This window comes from Lissotriton vulgaris, chromosome 1_1, assembly GCF_964263255.1.
Source record: "Lissotriton vulgaris chromosome 1_1, aLisVul1.2, whole genome shotgun sequence".
In the NCBI taxonomy this organism is placed as follows: domain Eukaryota; kingdom Metazoa; phylum Chordata; class Amphibia; order Caudata; family Salamandridae; genus Lissotriton; species Lissotriton vulgaris.
Window position 1 is genome coordinate 225,616,700 of NC_141685.1, and position 22,350 is coordinate 225,639,049.

Below are 22,350 nucleotides of genomic sequence, written 5' to 3' on the forward strand. Positions count from 1 at the left end.
CCTTGGTGGGGGCTACTCTGGTCTCTCTTTCTGAGTTTCCTACACTGGAACCTGAGGAAATTTGGAGTCTCGCTGAGGGTATCGCATCTGGCTCTCCTCTGGACCCACTGCCATGTAAGATCTGGAAAGAATTTAGGGCAGTTCTGTTCCCCACGGTTCGCTTGATTTGCAACTAGTCCCTCACTGAGGGGGTGGTGCCTTCACAGTGGAAGCAGGCATTGGTGACACCTTTGCTTAAAAAGCCTTCTCTCGATCCTAAGTGTCCTAAAAATTTTAGACCCATCTCTCTCCTTCCTTTCCCCGCTAAAATTGTTGAACGGGTGGTGAGCAACATGTTGTCTAAATTTTTAGAACAAGCTAAGCTCCTGGAGGTGGAACAATTTGGGTTTAGACCAGCCCATAGTACAGAAACAGCTCTGGTTACCGTGATGGACGTACTCCGGAGGTGGGCAGACAGGGGGCAGGCAGCCGTACTTATCCTGCTTGACCTGTCTGCTGCCTTCGACACGGTTAACCATGGTATCTTGTTGAGACGACTCGAGGAGGTGGGAGTGAAGGGCTGTGTCCTGAGGTGGTTCCAATCATTTCTGTCAGGCAGGCAGCAGGCAGTCTCCCACTCCTCTTTTCAATCTGAGTTTTCAAGTGTCTCCCATGGTCTTCCACAGGGCTCGGCCATCAGCCCCATTTTGTTCAACATCTACTTGAAACCTCTGTTGAGTGTCATTAAGCGTCATAATATTGAGATCGTTAATTACGTGAATGACACTCAATTTATTCTTTCTTTGGAGGGAGCTCAGTCAACCTTTCTTGACGATTTTCATAGCTGTATGCGGGACACTACAGTGTGGCTGAGGGACAATTCGCTGCAATTCAATGCGTCTAAAACGGAGTTGCTTTTTTGCCCCCAGAAAGGATCCCCTCTGGGCTGCCCAGTAATTTCTGGGCCTCTGACCCCCTAACGTGGTTTAGCCGGTGAACTCAGTCCGTAATTTAGGGGTGACATTTGACCGTGAACTCTCCTTGGAGACGCATGTGACGAGGGTAGTATGGTGTTGTTTGGCTATCATTCGATCCCTTCGAAAGATCCTTCCACTGTTGTCACCTCTGGCGGGCTCCCTGATAGTTCGGAGCACGATACTTAGCAGAGTTGACTATTGCAACACCCTCCTCCTTGAGTCCCCAAGGTTCCTGCTTGCCAGGATGGCGAGGTTACAGTCAACCGCAGCTAAACTAGCATTAGGCTGGTCCAGTAGGCCCTCGGCCTCTTTGGCTCTGGCAGAGTTACACTGGTTGCCTGTGAAACAAAGGATCCAGTTTAAATCACTCTGCCTGGTATTCAAGGCCTTGCATGGAATTGGTCCTATTTCCTTGCAGAGCAAGTTTGAGTGGTATGCTCCTGTCCGTACATTGCGCTCCTCTGGGGCAAATCTGGTAAGAATCCCCAGATTCAAAAAAGTCAGAGATGGTGGCAGATCTTTTAAGGTCGCTGCGGCGAAACTTTGGAACACTCTTCCGGGTGAGCTGAGACAAACTAATGATCTCCTGCCATTCAGAAGGAAGTTAAAAACATAGCTATTCCCTAAGATCTAAGGGGTTGTTGAAGTCCTGAAGGAGGTAGGCCAGCTCATTCACTTTTTAGCGCCAGGATGCCTGACAGGTGACGGTGCGCTCTACAAATGCAATAAATAAATAAATGTACAAGTGTACATTTTCAGACATTGTGTAAATGTGAAGGAGTGTGAAATAGGAGACTAAAAGTTAACCCGTTCCGTGCTCTAGTCGGCCAACGGCTGTCGCTAGCACTACCTCGCTAATGCTGTCCGTTGGCCAACGCGGCACCACCCTCGGATTGATTCGTGGGAGCAGTGCACATACATTAAACAGATTGGACGATGGGTGGCCTCAATTGAATTTTAGAAAAGCACCAACATTCATATTAAAATTCAAAATTTGATTTTGTTCTCATTTATATGTTTGTGAACAAAAAATAAAATGTGTCAATATGTGTGTTTTTTAATTTTTTTTTACTGTTTTTTCTTGTTATTGGTTTGTGGTTCAAATCATCAACAATTCTTAGGTTGGGACTCAAGGCTAGCAGTCATGACCCAGTGGGGGGGAGGGGGTCCCTGGATTACAATATGTTTTCTCACTTCAAGTGTGGGGTTTTGACTTTCTTAATGCTTAGTTGTTGGTGTTTTGAGTGTAACATGTCACTTTAGACCTCATGAAACAAAAAATTGCCCTAGTCACGATGTGAAGAAAAGGCTGTGTTTATATAGAGGTTTATTTTTACAAAGTCCAAAATTTAAAAAAAGGGCAAACTAAATAAAAATGTGGAGATGCCGGGGATTGAACCCGGGGCCTCATACATGCGAAGCATGCGCTCTACCACTGAGCTACATCCCCACTGTATATGACGTCGCACTATGCTGCTTTATTATAGGATAAATGACACGGAGCACGCCTTTTGGTGCGCAGAAAAGTGATAAGAAATGTGGGAATATGAGGAAATTTTACAATCAGGATGGGGGCGTGGGGGAAAGGAGCATTAAGAGAAAAGAAAGGATAAAACTCGCTCCCCTCAAGTCGGCAGACGACACCCTCACCGCTTCTCCAGGGGAAAAAGGTAACCCCCATGAAAACTCAGGCTTTTGTCAGATGTCGCCCCCTGCAGCCTTGTGAAGGGCAGCCTGGTCGAGCCCCTTACTTCCCTCCCTCGGGCGCTGCATCGCATAAGAGCCCGCCCTGTGCAATCATCACAGAACTCAACTCTCACACATCGATCGACCTGTTGCAAAGATACATGTGTGTTTATATATGGCAGGTGCATTCACATGTTCATGTGCCAGTCCACCTGCCGATGCATGTGCTGGTTTACTCATGGCTGCATGCATGCATTTTTGTGCAATCTACACACGGAGCGATGAGTGGGCATGTTTACTGCAGTAGTGCATGTAAAGGGCAGTGCACGCTGCACGCGCGGCGAGGACCTGGGCCCTGCAGGATTCGCCCATTGAGCAGCTGCCGCGCGCGCAAACTCTCACCACCTCGCCCATCTGAAGGTGCCAAGATGCCCGTTTCATTGGAACTGATTAGAAATGCTATCGCAGCAGCGCGCCTACAACATAGAATGTTAAAAGTAAAGTGCGTAAATATGAGAAAAAAACAAAAGTGTTTCCGCCTGGTCTCGAACCGGGGACCTTTCGCGTGTTAGGCGAACGTGATAACCACTACACTACGGAAACTCATGTCGAAGATTTCCATAGGACCTTATTAGACGATGCTGTGGCTTTTGTGTGCATGTAGCAGTTCTGTATTCCACTACTCCTTGTTATTTTTTTTTCATTTACCGCTTCCTACTGTATTAAAAGCAGGCTAGATATTTATAGCCTGGCAGTTGCCAGCTGTTCCATGCTGAAGACATTGTAGTGAAGCCTTTCTTTTAATTAAAATAGAGGCAACTTTTCTGACTAGTTTCAGGCAAGGATGAAGGGTGATTTTGTAGCTGAATTGCAATATCTTTTTCTTTCTCTGTCCTTCTTCTTGCTGAGATACTCCACCCCTATCATTGGCAGGGTCTATAGCTTTTCATTATTATATTCATAGAATGAAGCACTGGCCTGCTCAGGGGGGATGTAGCTCAGTGGTGGAGCGCATGCTTCACATGCAGCATGCCTTGATTTTAATCCACGGCTTTAAAAATGGACAATTATGCAATAGAGGCTCTGGTCCTGCTCCTGCTCTCCTGCTTCCAATTTCAGGAACAGGAAGCAGGCATCCCAGTTCCCCGCTCTAAGCCAATCACAAGGCTGTATTGCAGCGTTGTGATTGGTCTGAGCGCCATGATATAGCGCTGTAGGGATGGGCATGTTCTCCATGCAGGAAGGGCAGAGTGGGCACCACGAACCTACTTGACAAAACCTACATGATCTGCTGTTTTCCCTAATGTCGTTATCGTCACTTATTGTGGAGAGAATTTATTGTTTATTTATACATTCATTTCTGTGACACATTCACTGCATTTTGTTAACTCTGTGTAGTTTGCATTTTTATCTTTAATGAGAGTATACAACATTGTATCTACCAGCAACTATTCCATTTCTCCTTTTTTGATTACTATCCGACCCCCAGGTATTCACCCCCCCTTGACAGCCCCCAGAATTTCTGGTTCCTTGAATGAATGTACCTCTGTAATAGGTGGACGTCTGTGAATGAATGAGTGAGAATGATTGTGACTGCATGAATGCTCTTTTACTGTGTGGGGTATTATTAATTCAATTTTGTTTGTATTTTGTATTTTGCAATTTAATGACTCACAATGTTTGAATTTTGTTTCTAATGAATTCTGATTAAAACAAATCTATATATTTATAATCCTTTGCCTTGGTGTTTACCTATTGCCCCCTGGGAGGGAGACCGTTTGTATCAAGTGACTTTACAAGCACCCTTTGATCTAATACAGGTGGAGTTCTTTCTGGTTTATTTTACGGAAGGGGAGAGTGCGCATGAATGTTTGGGCGCTCAGAGAGGGCCGACCAAACAGTCACTGTGCACTAGGGATTGCACAAACCACTCCTCCCCTGCCTTGCTCTGTGAGCAGAGCAGCTCCACCCACCCACCCCGCAAGCTAAACATAAAATGATAAAAACTTAATGTTATTATCAGTTTATATTTCCTTTCCACTGTTCAAAAGCTGTGGGGAGACGCTTTTCCGCCATAGTGGGGAAGCCGTCACTATGGGCTAACACTCCCAGCCAGGGCTGGCCCCAGCACTGGTCGCACATGGTGCCACAGTCTTTTTTGGCACCTCCTCTCCCATTTCCTCCACCTCCAAAAATTCCCTCACTACCACTCGCCATCAATGCACCTCATCTTTCTATAGCACCTTTCGGACAAACATTTCATTTTTTTATAGCACTGCTCATAGTTTACTCACTCAGTTCTGTGATCTGTATGGTACACATTCTTTGTAGCAGGCACATTAACCCTCTGCGCTGTGTGGTGGCAGGAGTGCCCATGTGAGTGCACAGTGAGCGATGCAACAGTGTGAGTTTAGGGTCAGAGCAGTGACTGCAGGGGGAGTGAGGTGACCATAGGAATTTAGTTATGCATTTAAGTGCAGAGTGGGACAAATGAATGCATGGTTAGTGATGGGTTTGTTTGAGTGCGATTGCAGATTGAGCAGTGAGGGGGCAGGTGAGTGAAGTGTCACATGAGTGCAGGGTGAGTAGTGTGCTTGTGTGACTGCAGGGTGAGGTACAGGGTGAACAGCGCAAGTGCACTGTGAGTGCAGAGTGATCACTGTGAGTGCAGGGTGAGCGGGTGAATGGTGTGAGTGCATGATTATCAGTGTGAGTGCATTGTGATCACTGTGAGTGCAGAGTGAGCGTGAAAGTGAAGGGCAAGAATGAGGAATGTGTCTGGGAATGCACCCTACATTCAGACAACACTTGAAGTAATTTAGCATGTTATTGACGGCGGTGAGGGATTTTAGATACAAGTTAAACTATTGCTACAATGGTATTAATCAGGGATCGAGGGTGGAGGAAATAAATAATGTGCTGGTCCTGCAACAAACTTCCAGTCTTATGATTAGGGTTGCCACCTCATTATTTTGATGTCCCAGAAGTACAAAAAAAAGTATTTGTAATGCAATAGGTCTCACAATTATTAGAGTTGGAGCGATTTGTATTGTATATGATAATGTTTATTTTTTACGAAGGGCAGGTATGTAGGAATGAGAACCTGGTACAGCCAATTGGACCTTTCATGTTTCCGAAATATAGAACAATAGCGCTATTAAATATGAGATAATGAGTGGTCTATGATAAAACAATCTATCGTACCAGGGGCAATTTCAACAAAAAACATATTCCTATGAAGAAAAGCATTTTCAGAAATCGATAAACAGTCATACTAAAATTTCCCCACCAACCCCGTTTCCCGTAAATGCTCGTAGGGCTCTTACCACTTGTCAATACCATTGACCCCCTGTTTCAGTCATTTTCAAAAAATGGTTGTTTTTAATGGGTGTCTGGCATTGCTTCTTGTTAGGGTGATTGGGGGGGTTGAAGGGGGATATTGTGGAAACAGCACGTCCTAGCCAATGGCACACATTATTACCACCTTGAGGTTCACAATGCAACCCGCTCCCACAAACAGCACTGCATTTTTAGGTGTGCCCTTTGGTTTCTTGGCCCTGGCGGGCCCCAGACCCTTTTTCGGTTGAAAGAGTGGGACAGTATGGTGGGTTGATATTTGAAGTGAAGAGGATGTGGCATGCTTTGCATTAGTGTTAGAGTGTGTTTTTGATTGGATATCCTCGCGACCATAGTGGTTTGTTTTGCAATTGATTCATAGACATAATTTAAGTGCTACTCAACCCAGGAGCAGATTAGCGCTGTTCTGTAAAACACAGAAAAATCAATACATACAAAGAAACAATGGCTCAGACCATTGGCTCGGCTCTCCCTGTTAGTTTTAGTCGCCCACCTCAATAACATGCTGCAAGAATAGATATTTCGAGGTGCTACATTACATTTTTGTGCCCAGCTGCAGGCCCCCAGGGAATTGCTAACAAATAGTACAACTCCTTAATTAATGTTTTAGTCCCTGTGCCAGGGGCGGCTCTAGGCTCATGGCGGCCCTGGGGAGGGAGCATAGGTAGGGGGCCCCGGAAAAGGGGGTCAGGGCGGGGCGGAGCTCGGAGGCCAGTGAAGAGGGGGGGTCAGGGTGTTTGGAAGTGGAACAGAGCCGGAGGATGCCAAATCCCTGCCAGGGGCTGCCACGCATATATGTATCCATCCTCAGAGGATTATTATATTAAGGATATATATTGACGTGGTGGCCCCTGGGGTTTGGTGGCCCTGTGCAGGTGCACTGCTTGCACATGCCTAAGGCCGCCCCTGCCTGTGCAGTGGGTACGGTCCCAACAGACCAGCATCTATTTGGCTTGTTGACCTATTTCCCCAATACTGAACAATACTACGGCCTTTTCCTGTGCTACGTAGAAAATATTGGCACAATCAGGAAAGCCACAATTAATTTCACACAAACCTGTGCACATACAGATACATGGAAGCTTTTGGCAACACAGACTTGACTAAAGCTATATATACAAGCAAGCCACCGGGCCCAATCCAAACGGGACACTCCCGACTTTAAAACACAACACACCCTCTGTCCCCCAAACATGATTTTAAAGGCCCCCACCTGAAGCTGCCTGTGTTTCAACATAAGTCAATGGGGGGAAATACATTCCCACGATTTTTTTTCAAAATCTTACACTTTCCTGGTCTAAAATTTTGCAATGTTTGCTCTGTATGCACCGCCACTTGCACACGCTCATTTACACAGACAGCTACATATACAAAAGAAAGTTTGTACATGCAAATCCGTGTGACGAGAAATGCGTAGCCATACTGAGACAGCAAATGAATATATAGTTTGGTGGGTGGGATGGTCGGGCAGAGCAGGAGGTTACACGTTGAATGAGTCAGCTGCCATATTTTCTCAACGGTTTAGTTAGGTGATGTGGCATAGTGGATGGTTGTGTATTGAGTAGGAGTCTTGTGTACATTCACAGGCCAGTATATGCGGCAGAACGACATACCTGGAGTCCTCAGTTTGGATATTTACATCTCTTTGTTTACCTTCCCCACGGTCTGGACCAGTCCTCTATCTCCAAAGTCCATAGGACTAGGCATATGTATTTTCCCGCTTCCTCGAGCAGTGGTAATTTTTACGGGATTTAAACAAGTGTGCAAGAGATAGTGTTACTGGACGATGGGTGAAGGAGATACTTACCAAAGTAAAAGAGGAGTGGGAGTGAAATGAAGGCCGACCCCACATGGATTTGTAGTTTGGCTAGGAACATGGCGGTTGTTGGACAGTCCAGGTAACTTGTTATCTTTCGTTGTCTTCCTCCAAACCCACCTGCATAGGATGGGCCTCCTTTCTCTGTCTCTCTAATGAACAAATCCTCGCACACAATTGTCTTTCTTTAACCCCGCCCCCCACAAACTTAATTCTCACAAACAACACTGAAGCTGTCGACTCTGTTCTTTTCTCCTCTTGTTCTCAGTCGTGTTTCTCATTTTCACTGCCTGGTTCACTCGATGGAGAGACTAGACACACATTTTCTTTACTTTGCGCACACTTTCTCACTGGCAACCCATTCGCTGCTGTCAACGAGTGGAAATTGTGGCGCAGCGAGGTCCATACATCTCACCACATTAGTGCCAGGTTTGGAAAATGCAGAAAGACAGGTACCGCAGTGAACTTACCTGTTCAGCGAAGCGTCTCCTGGCCTGGCCGTCTCGCTCTCTTGTTACAGATGTCCTTTCTGGTTAAAACTCAGCGGTCATGACACTATATTGTTGTATTTTACGATTCTCTGATATGTCCCCTACCCCGTCCCTTCCCTCCCCTACTCTCCCCCTTTCATATTCTTTGGTTTATTGCATTTTATATTCGCAATTTCATCATTCACGCATATAAGAATTATTCTTTTGTATTGTATTTGTCTAATTCTTCTGTTTGCAAAATGTTTCAATAAAATCATTTTGAACTTAAAAAAACTCAGCGGTCATTCCAGCCTAACCTCCTGGACGCTCCCACCACTCGATCCTCTGCAGGGAGCAGTGCCCATGATACAAGTGTGCGAATAAAAGGAGCTGGTCTAAGGTCAGGACACCTCCTACTGGCGGATGCTGCAATGCTAAGCCATGGCACCCTGGCCCTTCGGTCAGGGAAAGGAGTGACAGCAGGTGCTCAGCCGTCCTCTCGCACTGCTGCGCATGAGAGGAGCCTGGGGGAGAAAAGGCAGAGCGAAGGCCAGGGGGCGGGGCTGGTGCTAGAGGAACAGGTTACTGTATAATGAGGCGAGCCTCGCCAGCCGCGTCGGCTGGCGGAGCGTCATGGGTCCCAAGGCAGCGAGGGCTGGCCTTGTTGTGGTTGTCACCCTTTGTATCGGACCCAAAGAACCATGTGCTGTTTCTTGGACTCCTCCATGGGTTGTTCCTGGTCAGCGCCTCTTTTCCACCCCTTTACAAAGGAGCATTGTACTGACAAGATTTTAACTCATCCTGTGCTTGCTCTCATAGCGCTATAAACATCAACTTTTGCAGTGCTATTATGCATTGCAGGTAAGCCATTTATATATTGAGTATATACAGCAGACAGGTCTTTCTCTGCTTCAAAACGAATGGTATTATTAACGAGCTACAAACAATATAGAACTCATCAACCCAAGAAATACGAATGACCGAGCCAGCCCTACGAGATTCTAGGTTTCTCTATATCGTTTTTCCCTCTGCTACACTGATCTTTCTCCCACCGTCCTCCTGTAATATTATCTTTGCCCATTCAGCTATCTTACCAAGATGGAGAATTTAATTTACACGAAACAGGCTGATCTCAGCAGCAGGTGAATTACTTTATTCTCTGAGGCTGTGACTGGCGATCTTAAGCGCATTAAGGAGCATGCCAGAGAGTATACACGTAAAAAGAAAGGAGAAGGAGAGGTCATTAAATTTATTTTAAAATTGTCTAACAACAAGGATTTTGTTGTGAGGAATGCTGATAGAGGAGGAAATACAGATTTATGGTGAAGGCACATGCATCTTAAAGAAGCCTATCGTTATTTAAATGATTCTAGTCGTTATAAGAGAATCAATAGGACTGCTTATATAAAAATTAACTCAGAATATCATACAGAACTGAGAGGTTGGAATGAGAGAGGATTGTTAAATGATGTTGAGTGGTTAATTTTTGAGGAATTCCCGATTCAGGAACCGGTCAGGACACGAGACACCACATACGGGTGACGGAAGCATTGATGTCACATAAGTTGGCAGGGTATGCTCAGACGTGAGTCCCTTGCTCACTTGACCACTGGATTCAAGATAGCCTGGCTGATGAGGATTATGAATCCGAAACCGGTCCCAGGATGCTTGTTTCCGGTCCAGGGAAGACATGGCTTGGCAGTTCGGGCTGGACTGTTCCAATGAGGCACAGGGTCAGACTGATTTGCATATGGCCATGTCTGAACTGGGGTGGCTGAGTGAGCTAAAGAATGGTGATGGATTAAACCCAGATCAGTTGACTGGGGGTGAGTGTTTGATTTGCTCAAACGCTCCGTCCACCATCCCTTTTTGTATCGCTTTGTTCGCCCTAAGTTGGCAGGGTATGCTCAGACGTGAGTCCCTTGCTCACTTGACCACTGGATTCAAGATAGCCTGACTGATGAGGATTATGAATCCGAAACCGGTCCCAGAATGCTTGTTTCCGTTCCAGGGAAGACATGGCTTGGCAGTTCGGGCTGGACTGTTCCCGTGAGGCACATGGTCAGACTGATTTGCATATGGCCATGTCTGAACTGGGGTGGCTGAGTGAGCTAAAGAATGGTGATGGATTTAACCCAGATCAGTTGACTGGGGGTGAGTGTTTGATTTGCTCAAACGCTCCGTCCATCATCCCTTTTTGTATCGCTTTGTTCGCCCTAAGTTGGCAGGGTATGCTCAGACGTGAGTCCCTTGCTCACTTGACCACTGGATTCAAGATAGCCTGACTGATGAGGATTATGAATCTGAAACCGGTCCCAGGATGCTTGTTTCCGGTCCAGGGAAGACATGGCTTGGCAGTTCGGGCTGGACTGTTCCCATGAGGCACAGGGTCAGACTGATTTGCATATGGCCATGTCTGAACTGGGGTGGCTGAGTGTTTGATTTTGTTAAACGCTCCCTCCATCATCCCTTTTTGTATCGCTCCATATATGAGGACCATTGTTGCTATATTCCAAAATATAGAAGTTCATTGGTAGGGCTCAAGAATATGTGCTCGACATCAATGACTCCGTCATGTGTATGTGGTGTCTCGTGTCCGAACCAGTTCCTGATTCAGGAACCGGTCAGGACACGAGACACCACATACAGTGAACGGAGGCATTGATGTCACATATTCCAAGAAATGAAATTGAGAGGTTTTTTTAAACAAGATGTACACTACCTTGGATGTATAAAGTTTGATTGCACTAGGGATAGGTGCGGCAATGTAATGATTAAATTGGCAATATAAAATAGATACTGATGGCCATATGTTTGCTCATAGGAACTTCTAATTTAAGGCAACCATCCAGTGCCGCTGATAAAGGGAGACGAAAATACAACAGTCTTGAAAAAGATGGCAAGAATATGAAATAAGCCATCGAAACGCGTCGACGCAAAACGAATTGCACAACTGAGTAACCGTGTCAATTTTGCAAAGTACAATAAGTATATGTACCCAAGATTGCCAGTCTGAGATTGATACACTCGGTGTGCCATAGCCGGAATGACAAAATTGTATTGTCTTTATGTGTCTCTCTTTGTTGTAGTGTAGCAGAATTTGATTTATTTATCCTGTACTGTCCATTGAGCTCGTCATTGATTTTCCTTCCGATATTGTGTTCAGTTGCATTATAAACTGTTAGAAGAAAAGGTTTTTTGCTTTCTTCCCTTTGTTTTTATCATGTGTAATATGGTAACACCATATTTTTTAAATTTGTGACTGTCATTGTTTTTAAGAAAAATAAATTTATATCAGCTTTTTTATATACGTATTGGTTTGTTTTATAGTGTTTAAATGTTTAAATATCCAAAGTTAACATGTGGGCTTAACGAATAAACTGTGCCAAGGGAAACACTCTATTCCACTTTGAACAAGTACCTTATTCCCCTGGTCTAAGGGGTCTCTCTCTTTTAAATTAAATTTCACAACTAGGCCAGGCCAAGTTCTCAGACTGGTTTGTGAACCAAACTGCCTGGATATATATTAAAGTTTCTGTTATAGAAATGATGATGCTCATCCGGTAGGTGGAGACCTCTAGTTTACAACAAATATTAAAGAAATCACCTGGCTCATCAAAAGTAAGTTTAAATTCTCTACTTCTTTGCACGGAGGCAATGTTTCAAGAATCAAAATCTTTGAGTAAACATATTGGAACGACTACCTGAGACTTCCACATGTGTTACCTGGTTCATCTCTGCCCTACTCATGCATCAGATCAACACTTCCCAGTAGTCATATTTTTTTAAACTTTGCAATGTTTTGGATAAAGTAAATGTGAATTTAATCAAGGTGCATGGGTGCTTCTCAGTGACCAAGAATTGTTTGAATATTAATCTGATATGTCATCTATACCCAAAGAGATATTTTTGTCTGAGAAATTCGATCAATGGTGAAAAGACAATTCAAATTGATATGTCTCTCACTATTTCAAGATTAGGTTTAAATCTGTGCGAGTCAAGTGAAATGTCAGACTCCTAATTCCCTGTTAATTAAATGTATTCTGTACACTTATTGTGTGTTTTTGTATAGTGCCACACTGCAGGGCCTGCCCCCACTGTTCCCTGACAATTAATTATTGATCGTAGCTGGGGTAAGTCAATCGAGTGTATGCATCTAAAGACACTTGACAAAGCTAAAATGTTCAGATAAAACATGTAGAAATATGCGTATGTTAAGGTTCTTAATACATTTATCACTGCTATATTTCTGTACAATACCTTTTCACTTTGGTACCACATTTTTATAAAGTTTGAGACACTAAAGAAAAACATTTCTGTCTAGGCACGAATCCTGACATAGGGACATTAAAGCATTTTTTTAAAACACAGTATAATCACAAAAAGAATTGTGACATTTTAATTGAAGAAATACATGTTAAAACCCTACACACACCTATCATGGGTGTTGAAAGTGTGACCGAGAATGATTGAGTGGAGTGAAATACTAATTATGTTAATGTCACTACTGTGTCCTTCTACAGTAAAATCCAGCATACACAGCAAATACCTTTTTCTTTCTTTGTTGATTTGGTTGCCACAGAAATCCTTTGGCACCACACGTTCACTTTCGTAATAATCACAAGGTGACGTTACTGGGGGATCTCTTCTCTGGTACTGCCCTGATGAATGCCCCGGACCCAATGGGAAAGTAGAATAGGGCAGAAACATGTTGGTGTTGTTAGAATAAGGGCCATAGGACCACAGGACCTTATTGCCTCTTCCCATAATGTTTTATTTCCCCACTCACCCCTCTAATAAAGGTATACCTGGGGGTGAGCGAGGGCCTTTTATCGTAAATACAAAAAGAAAAAAAAATCACTAATTGTCTTCTAAGCGCTCCATGGAAAACAGTTGGGCCCACCCTGACATTTAGGAATCAGGGTTAAGCCGATGATGAAGCATGCCACTACTGGAGTGGGTGAGGGTTAAAAATAAAAAAGAGATTTCTCCTCTTCCCATCTCTGAGTGAGGCAGATGTAGAGGGCTAATCTCCTTTTTACTCAATGCAATGCCCTTCTTTTTAGGTCTCGCCTAGTGACGCAGCGCATGCGATCTGTGGTTGTGGCTTTAGCTTGCGAAGCAAGGGTGGAAGCTCCACCCATGCTTCTTATTTTCGCGGCTTAAAAAGCGTGCTTTTTATTGGGAGGGAAGCATGTTTTGTTACCTCCCTGTCTTCATTCAGCGTGCCTGCCCGGACAGGGCATGTGCACGCGCCCAGAAAGGAGTTCTGCACACTTATGCTGTACGAGCACAGCGCGCTGTTTTGCATTCCATTCTACAGAGTTCCCCGGGCATTTCGTGTAATTCCAGCATCTTAGCAGGATGCACGCATGGCGCGTTTTCACTTTCTTTACTCCCGGGTTCACTTTGTTCACTTCCCGCTTCCTCTTTATTTTGCATAGCCCCAAAGAAGTTTGTGGCTAAGAATGTCATCCAGTGTACCAGCTTCACTGGCAAGGTGCTTGGCCTCCCTCCCTCCCATTAGCCACCTTTGCTGTTCTGCCTCATCCACAGAAGGGCACCCCTCCCCAGGTCCTTCTCCCACCCGCTGTCACAACCGGGGCTAGTGAGAAGGCTTCCCCCACTAGAGCCTCAGCCCGGAGTCAGGTCTCGTGCGCACGACCCACGGAGAACTGCACACATCAGGAGTGCGTCACAGTGCTCACGAGCTGGGTGAGTGCCCCTCTAGAGTCCATCGGAAGTGGGGCCAGGCTCTGTTCTCATCATTCAATGACCTGTCTGGCACCTGTTGAACTGGTATTTTTAGTCTGTACTGGCCAGCGGCGGTTCCTCTGTGGGGTTTAACAGTACACGCTGCTCCTCGTTGTGTGCAGCGCCCTCTAACTCATACCTGCCACACTTCCAGGTCCATGAATGACAAGCTACACCCACCCAGGTTATGCTTTTGGTACCTTCTGGGAATTGTCCTTGTTTTATAATGAGGCAAAAAAGACCACATGTCCCAGAATGCAAATAATCATGCTGAGAGCAGTGTCTGGATTGGGTGGGAGTGCCCATGGACTTTCTCATACTTCTTCACTGAGATGGCTGGCAGTGTGAATGGCAGCGTGAGATAAGTGTTCATTATTATTATTATTATTTGTCTGTCCCCCTCGCTGCCCTACCAGTTAATTTTGGCAGAAGCCACCGCCAGAACTACAGGCCTGGGATAATGGAAATGCAATAGGTCTCATCTTTTATAAAATTATTGCTTTGCTATACAATACCATTAGCAAAGCAAATGGCTTTAACTTAATCAAAGGCGAGACCTATTGCATTTTCAATGCTTATTGTAAGTTGGGAGGATACTGATTTTGAATAAGACTAGTGCCACACGTTGGCTTTCATATATTTCACAGCACTAGATGAGCTGACGGTATTTAGATATGAGGAGCCAGAGGCAGCAGGAGTTCCCATCACTTCAGAGGTGTAGCTACCATTGGTGCAGGAGGTGCAGTGGCTGCAGGGCCCAGAGCCCTGAGGGTGCCACTGAATCCTGGTAGTAGCTTATTTTACTACCCCAACAGGAGTCAAAAAGGCAATTGTCCGTACTTGCATCAGGGCCATTGACATCATTGCACTGCTGCTTTTTTGCTTGTGCCTGTTGATCTGTGAGAAGTTCAGTTAGGAGGGATATCTAAATATTCAGTCTTACGGAGTTTCCTGTTAGAGGGGGTGTTTGGATCTCAAGGAGGGGTAAAGGGTTTCTACTTTCCACAATATGGAGCACAGCATGATCTCAAGATCAGCCCGGGGATCCAGCATGCGGCTTCCCCACCACCATTCGGCCTTCTACCCCTATGGACATCTCCAACTCGAGGATCCCTCCAGACCCAAGACCACCACCCTTGAGTGCAACACCACCTGAACACCTGGCTGAATGATGGCAAGAATTTCCTGCTCTGTAAATATGTAATATATAATTATCCAAGCCTAATCGCTGTTAAAATGTAATCCTGAGTGAATTTGCAATTTGTATAACATATATATCTAAGCACTAGTATATGTAGTAGACCTTTCTACTTCCAGCATTTCATTGTGAATTTAGAGTTTATCTGTTCATATCTCTTACTTGAGTTACTTTACAACTTGTACATTTGCAATTTTTTCCTGTTTATATCTCTTTTGTAACTCATGTAATCCAAAGTCCTTATGTAACGCAACTGGTTCGTTTGTAAAACGCTCTGACACCTTCGGGTAATGTTCAGGCTGTATAAAATCGCATTAAATAAATAAAATAAAAAAGGGTATTTCCTAGTCTTCGGTCTGTTCTCAGGGGCCAGCAACACGCTTGTCAGACTCTCAACGCATATAGGAAGGACTGTAAGTTGGATCATACAAGTTGTGAAGGGGCACCGAAGTCCTAGCTCGCAGCTCAGTGTGAGTCGACCTCACTTTGAAAGAAACTGCTCAAGAAACAGATGATATTGGGGGACTGCCTGAGCTTGGCACGCCAAGGCCAGATGAAACCCTGCGGAAGCCCCTAGGCAGTCGAAATTGTGCCCCCCCCCCTTGCAAATTATCTCCTAATAATTTTTTAATTTTACCAAATCAATATTATTTTGATCTGTTGTCGCAGGGCTCCTAAAAGGAGTGGGACCCATAGGCCGGTGCCTACTTTGTCTGTTTGGTAATCTGGAAGTAGGGTACGTGTAGCCCAGACTTCAGATGTACGGGGAGAGAAGAGGGATTGCTCCAGATGTCTGGTTTTGTGTTCCACATACAGGCTCCCCGTTCTTTCACCAAAGCGCAGTGAAGGGCTTCCTCCAAGCACTAGAAACTCAAATCAAGGTTACCTACCCACCACAAATTGAAAGATACAATGACTGTGGCTTAAAAGGTTCACTTTCTGAAAATGTGTAGGGCCAAATTGGAAAAGGGAAAGAGTCATTTATGAAATTCTTCTACAGGAGTGGTCGGGCGTGTACATGAACATACCATATAATTACAGCATGACACACGGAAGGTCAGAAAGGAAGACAGCACTTCAGGGATCTCTTTTTCTACAGGTTGAAGCCAATTGTACTCTGTTAGTAGCAGTGATCAGACACAGGATGGAAACATTACACATTTACTGCCGGATTACAATATTGGCAGATAGGATACTGCATCACAAACGTGAGGGATATCCCGTCCACCGTATTACAAGTTCCATAAAAGATCATGGAATTGTAAATTGGCGGATGGGATATGCATCACATTTGAGACGGAGTAACCCTGTCTGCCAAGATCGTAATCAGGACCTTAGTGTTGGACATCAAGGTGGACGGCCGGACAATGGCTTTTCTTGGTGACGCAGGAGCCACCATCGAAGTGGTTCCCACTGAATTCATCGCGACGGCTGATGGTACACAATTACCACATGTACAGGCCACACACATCTATTCCATGTAAGGCTGCGTGTGTGCTGCTCTCAGCCAAACCTACTCATTTTACGACAACAATCAGCATTCTGGCCTAAAGCAGCTCTTAGGTGTATCATCCTCAATGGTTTGATCGGGTACAAATGCCCTATATGTGGTGGGTTGCCTACTGCTGAGTTTCTTCAAGACAAAATGCAAAAGGGCATCTCTAGTTACCTCAACCACAGAAAAATTCTGGTACATGGTAAGAGTAAGAAGGAAAATTTGCAGTGCCTTGGCAGTGGTTAATCTTACACTAAATGAGAAATACTATGACACTTCTCAGGCAGGTCTGAAATTTCATGGACATATTTTCACCCTGGAACGCATATGGCATTATCCAGGGAAAGGCGAGACCTGCGTAACGGTATCTTCTCCTGTCACTGCTCGTTCCTGGGCATGGCCAGCTACTGATCTTTGCATTAATTAGTGCCTCCTTACAAAATATCAAAAAGAAAGCACGAGCATGTGTGCTGTCTCTGTGTTGAGCCCGCTAAATAGGATTTGCTGCTGTTGTGAAATCAGGACTTCCGACAATGCACCCATGATGGATCGGCTGGCAGGTTGGTCCCAGTCCCACAACAGTTCTCCAGGCAACACTTTAGCAAAACATTTATAAGTCGCATGTTTCTAGGTTTGGGCTAGAGGAGTACACTCTGACACCAGCCAAGGGTTACGGTACCTCAGCAACAACATTTAGGGGGTCAGGACTGTCTCCAACAGAAGCTATCAGCAAGGTCCAGGGCAGGTCCAGGGGAAACAGGTCAGCTAGTGTATTCAAGATAGTGTGCTTCCTGCAACCTTTGTGTCCCTAACTCTTGAAGTCTCCTTCATTGCCTTGGGTATACTTGGGAATAGTTCCTGCCCATAGGGTTCTCCTCACAGATCTCAACAGTAGGTGAAGTCCTTCTTCTCCCTTCCACAGATCAAGTATTGTTCCTAAGACTGTGTCCAGGGGTGCTACATTTATGGCTGTCACTGGTCTGTGGGTGGAAGTACTCAATACAAATGATGGAGAAGGGGCGCATATAGGTTCAGCATATAGGCCCCAATAAATTCAATGTAGCACCGAAGGAGTATGCAGTTCCTGTAGGGTGGGGAAAGAAGAAGGAGGCTAGGTTGGTCAACACCCTTACTCAGTAGTGGAGTGTGGATGTCACCCAATTTGGGAAGTGGGGTCCTCATACACCCATTTGAGTGTCATACCTCATCATGGGGCTTGCTCCTTGTCAGGCCGGTGCTGCAATGCCTGATGGGCACCCTATGAGGGGCTCTTTGCCTGAGCTCTTTTTTCCAAGCTGTCTAGGTGAGGTGCATGTGAGGGGCCTAGAGATGTAGATATGAGGTGATGTCAGGAGGAATAAAATGAGGTGAGGAAGCTTCCTTCCAATGAGACAGAGTGAGTGGTAGGTTCCCGGCACCTGTTTTTCAGGAAAACTCATGACATTAACTTTTGTCACAATTGTTGCTCTGCCTAATTATTGATGAGGCGTGACTTGAACCCGAATTGGGTTGGTCACATGATTTGTATTATTAAGGTACCTCATTGAAAGGTCATTGTTAGACCTGTCAGCCCTAGGGTGGTCTTCCCCTACCTTTTTGCCTCGTCACTTTTGTTGGACATAGGACTCTGGGCACCTTACAGCTGCTGAAAAGTGCTGAGGTGCAGGTGTAGGTGCTCTCTCCTAACAACATGGTTGCCACAGGCCCCTGCTACTGCGGTGCGGTCACTGTCCTATCGGCGCACTAGTAGTTGGAATAAGGCTGGGACTTAATGCTACTGTATCCTTGACCGTCCCGCCTCTTGTCACCATAGACAGACACCACAGAGTCCCCAGATTCTTCTAGAACCTTACAAACCTCCCCCCATCTTGCTGCCTTTTTGGAGGGTCACTTGACCTTGGGGTATAAAAAGAAAAGGAGGGAACCTCATAAGTTAGTGACACTACTGAACCTGGGGACCCTCCGCTGGAGTGAAGGCTGCTGAGCTAGGAGGGTTGCTACACTACTGAGGCTGACTGATCCTAGGAACTGCTGCCCCAAGTTAGATGAGTGACCCTATTTTACAGAGTAATGGGGTGAAAGGTCCCAATCCCTTACTCGCCAAAGAATACGCACATAGTATTCTCTCGTTTGTTGTTGTATCTTGCCCTCGACAGGGGGTGCAACCCCTGACCCTCTAAGGTACTTTTGAAGCAACAGGTTGTGTCAGGGCAGGATATTTTCATCAATGATTTTTTCCTGGACAACATTTTCCATAACCAACCACCTGTGTAGATAGTGCATCAAGATAGGTCCTGAAGAATTGCAGAGTGATCTACACACATAGGGCAAGAAACATGTTGACCATGAATACACAGGTATAGACACCTCCGACCATTATAATTGGCAGTATCCCTAGTCTGATTTTAATTGAGATGAGTGGAATCGCAGATTAAAATTCATTTTGGAGCACCACCATGCCTCATTTTATTTCTCCTCACATCTACACCCTCATAGGGTGTCCATCAGGCACCGCAGCGCCGCCCTGACGAGAAGCAAGCCCCACTTGCCAAATTAGGAGACACCCACACTCCACTACTGAGCAAGGGTGTTTTTTTTTGTAACATCGTTTTTATTGCAGCACCAAAATAAATGTACAGACATTAAGTTCACGGTATAATCATAAAGCATAGCAAGAAGACACAGTAGTAATTGTCCCACCCCATCATGATTGGCATGTCTCCAATAAGGAGACTGTTCTGCCATAACGCTTAAGTCAGTCCTTGCTGCATAATTCAACGTCCGACATCGTGTTAGCAAGAAAAAGTGGGTTGCTTTTGTAATTTTCGCCCCTCCCCCACCCCTAACATACACCCTCCCCCCATCTCCCCAACAGTTCCGAACTCCCCCCCCCCCCCCCTCCCCCGTGGCCGCGCTGTGCAAAAATTCTAGTCAGAGTAAAGTCTGGTGTGTTCAAGGAAGGTCTTATACATTCGCTAAGGTGTGTCCCCGGGTGTGTTAGCGGGGTTAGCTGCCCTTAATTCCCCCATCTCCTCATCCCCCTCATCAGCATCATCTCGGAGCGCCTGTACCATCATTTCCCATGCTGTCGCTCTCTCCATAGCCTTCTCATCATCCGTTCTCCAAGCCATCTGGTACCGCAAAGTACTTTCGCACGCCGCCCACCGCAAACATTCACCATACCATCGCTTATATGTAGGTCCCGCTTTCGACTTCCAATTCCTCGTGATTTCCCGCTTTGCAAGGATCAGCCCCAAATCTATAAACCGACTGGTATTTTTATTCTTAGATGTGTGCGGAAACCAATGTAGGACCCCCACTGCCTTGGTGTACTGTATGTCCCTATCCGTTGCATTGTTCAGAGCCCTCCCAATCTCCTGCCAGTAATCCCCAAGGCAGGGCAGTCCCACAGCATGTGACCCAACTCCGCCCCAACTGTGTTACACCTGGGACAGGCCGCTTGGTCCACCCCAAAGTATTGCCGTATTTTCCCAGGTGTGAGGTATGCCCGATGGATAATGTAGAAATGTATTAGCTGGAACCTGGCGTTTCTCGAGCTTTTCCGAGCCCGTCGTAGCAACTGACCCCAAGTCGCATCAGGGATCTCCACTTGGAGGTCCGACTCCCACTTAGCTTTCAAAGCCACGAGCGGCTGCAAAGCCTCCCGCAACATTCTGGAGTATAGACAGGTTACCGTCTTAAAGGTCCCGGCAGCCATCATCGTGTATTGGCACGCCATGGAGATCACTGGTTCCTGCAACCCCTCTCCCCAGTGGTCCTGCATAGCGCCTGTTACCGCCGCATGCAACAAGTAATCGCCTCGCGGGAGGTCGAACCTCTCCTGCAGGTCCTGAAACGGGAGCAGCACACCATCCTCATACAAGTCGCCCAGCATTTGGACCCCAGCTTCTTCCCAGCCCAGTAAACGCGACCAGTCCCCTCCATGAGGGAGGGCTGTAACCATCCCCAGCGGAATTTCAGGAGCATACATAAGGCGGACCCCCGCTCGTTTGCACGCGCGATTCCAGCAAAGTCGAAATGTCTGTTCCTCCACTGTCAGATCCCTCACCAAGAGCTTCTGATGCAGTGTGATGTATGCCAGCACATGCCGCGGGGTACCCTCATCTCTAGCATGTTCCGGGCCTCTATACACCCTCGCGACCTCCTGAGTGAAAGCCTGCAACTGAGCCGCCAGATAGTAACCTTCAAAATCAGGCACCGCCATGCCTCCCTCATCCTTGGGGCGCAAGAGGGTATCCAGCGCGATTCGTCGCCTACCTGTGCCCCAAAGAAACGCTATGGTCAGTGATCTCAGGCGTCGGAAAACAGAGCCCGGGATCCATACCGGGAGCGTCCTAAAGTAGTACAACAGCCTGGGCAGAGCCACCATCTTAAGTAGGGAGATCCGACCAGCCAATGACAATGGAAGAATGGACCAAAAATCCATGCTCCCTCTCAGGGCGGTAATGCAACGGTTAATATTACCATCCAGCATATCCGCTGGGGTGTGGTAGACGTAAACGCCAAGATAGTGCAGACAATGCGGTTCCCACCGGAGTTCCTGCGCCGTGAGAGGGCACGGCTCTCCGTGTCTCAGGGGGAATAGACAGGATTTGGGCCAATTGACCTTCAGGCCCGACAGTCGCCCAAACCGCTCCAACCGACGTCTTGCCCCTAGTAGCTCTGCTTCCGCATCAGCCAGGAACATCAGTAGGTCATCTGCGTACAACGAAATGAGATGCGGCCTGTCCCTGTACATCAGTCCTGCATAGTGGCAGCCCGATCAAAGGGTTCCATTGCCAAAGCAAACAGGAGGGGAGAGAGGGAGCACCCTTGCCTGGTGCCTCGTCTCACGGGGTACTGCTTCGAGATCAGGGAGCCAACCCTGACTCTAGCTACGGCTTCCGTATACAGTACTTTGGTCCAGTTGATGTACCCGTCCCCCAGCCCGAAAAGCCGCAACACCTCGTACAGATAATCCCACTCAAGACTATCAAAGGCCTTCTCTATGTCTATGGAAAGCACAAATGGAGTAGTGGTATCCGACCAGTGGGCCCCTATCAACCTTGTAAGCCTACGGATATTATGGGTAGTGTTACGCGTAGGGATAAAGCCGCACTGATCCTTGAGAACCAGACCGGTCATGTGAACCAGTAGTCTATTCGCCAGGATTTTACTCAGGATCTTGTAGTCCGTTGTGAGCATGGACAGTGGGCGGTAGGAGGATAGAGCAGCGCCCTCCCTGCCAGGCTTTAACAATGGGATCATGAGGGCCTCACACATTGAGCTTGGGAGCCGACCGCGCGATTGCGCTTTATTATAAACCAATTGCAGTTGCGGAGCCAGGTACTCCAAATATTTACTATAAAATTCGATCGGGAGACCGTCAAGCCCCGGAGTCTTATTCCTAGCCATCTGCTTCACTGCACTCCCTATCTCCCCGATCGTAATGGGCCGACCCAACTCCTCTGCCTCCGATTCCTCCAATTGCGGTAGCTGTAATCCTTCTAGAAAGGTGCCCAGCTCATCCACCCCACCCGTCTCCCCGCTCTCGTACAAACATTCATAATACGCCCTGAACCTATCCAGAATCCCGGCTTGGGTTGTGGCATAACTCC

At 46.3% G+C, this 22,350-nt stretch overlaps 2 non-coding genes across 2 annotated transcripts; both read right to left on the minus strand.

The window, feature by feature from the left end:
- Window positions 1–2,334: 2,334 nt before the first annotated feature.
- Window positions 2,335–2,406, minus strand: TRNAA-CGC (transfer RNA alanine (anticodon CGC)). Its single transcript has one exon. It is a non-coding gene; the product is annotated as a tRNA-Ala (tRNA).
- A 766-nt stretch (window positions 2,407–3,172) lies between these two features.
- TRNAV-AAC (transfer RNA valine (anticodon AAC)) lies at window positions 3,173–3,245 on the minus strand. The gene has a single exon. It is a non-coding gene; the product is annotated as a tRNA-Val (tRNA).
- Between the last annotated feature and the right edge of the window lie 19,105 nt (window positions 3,246–22,350).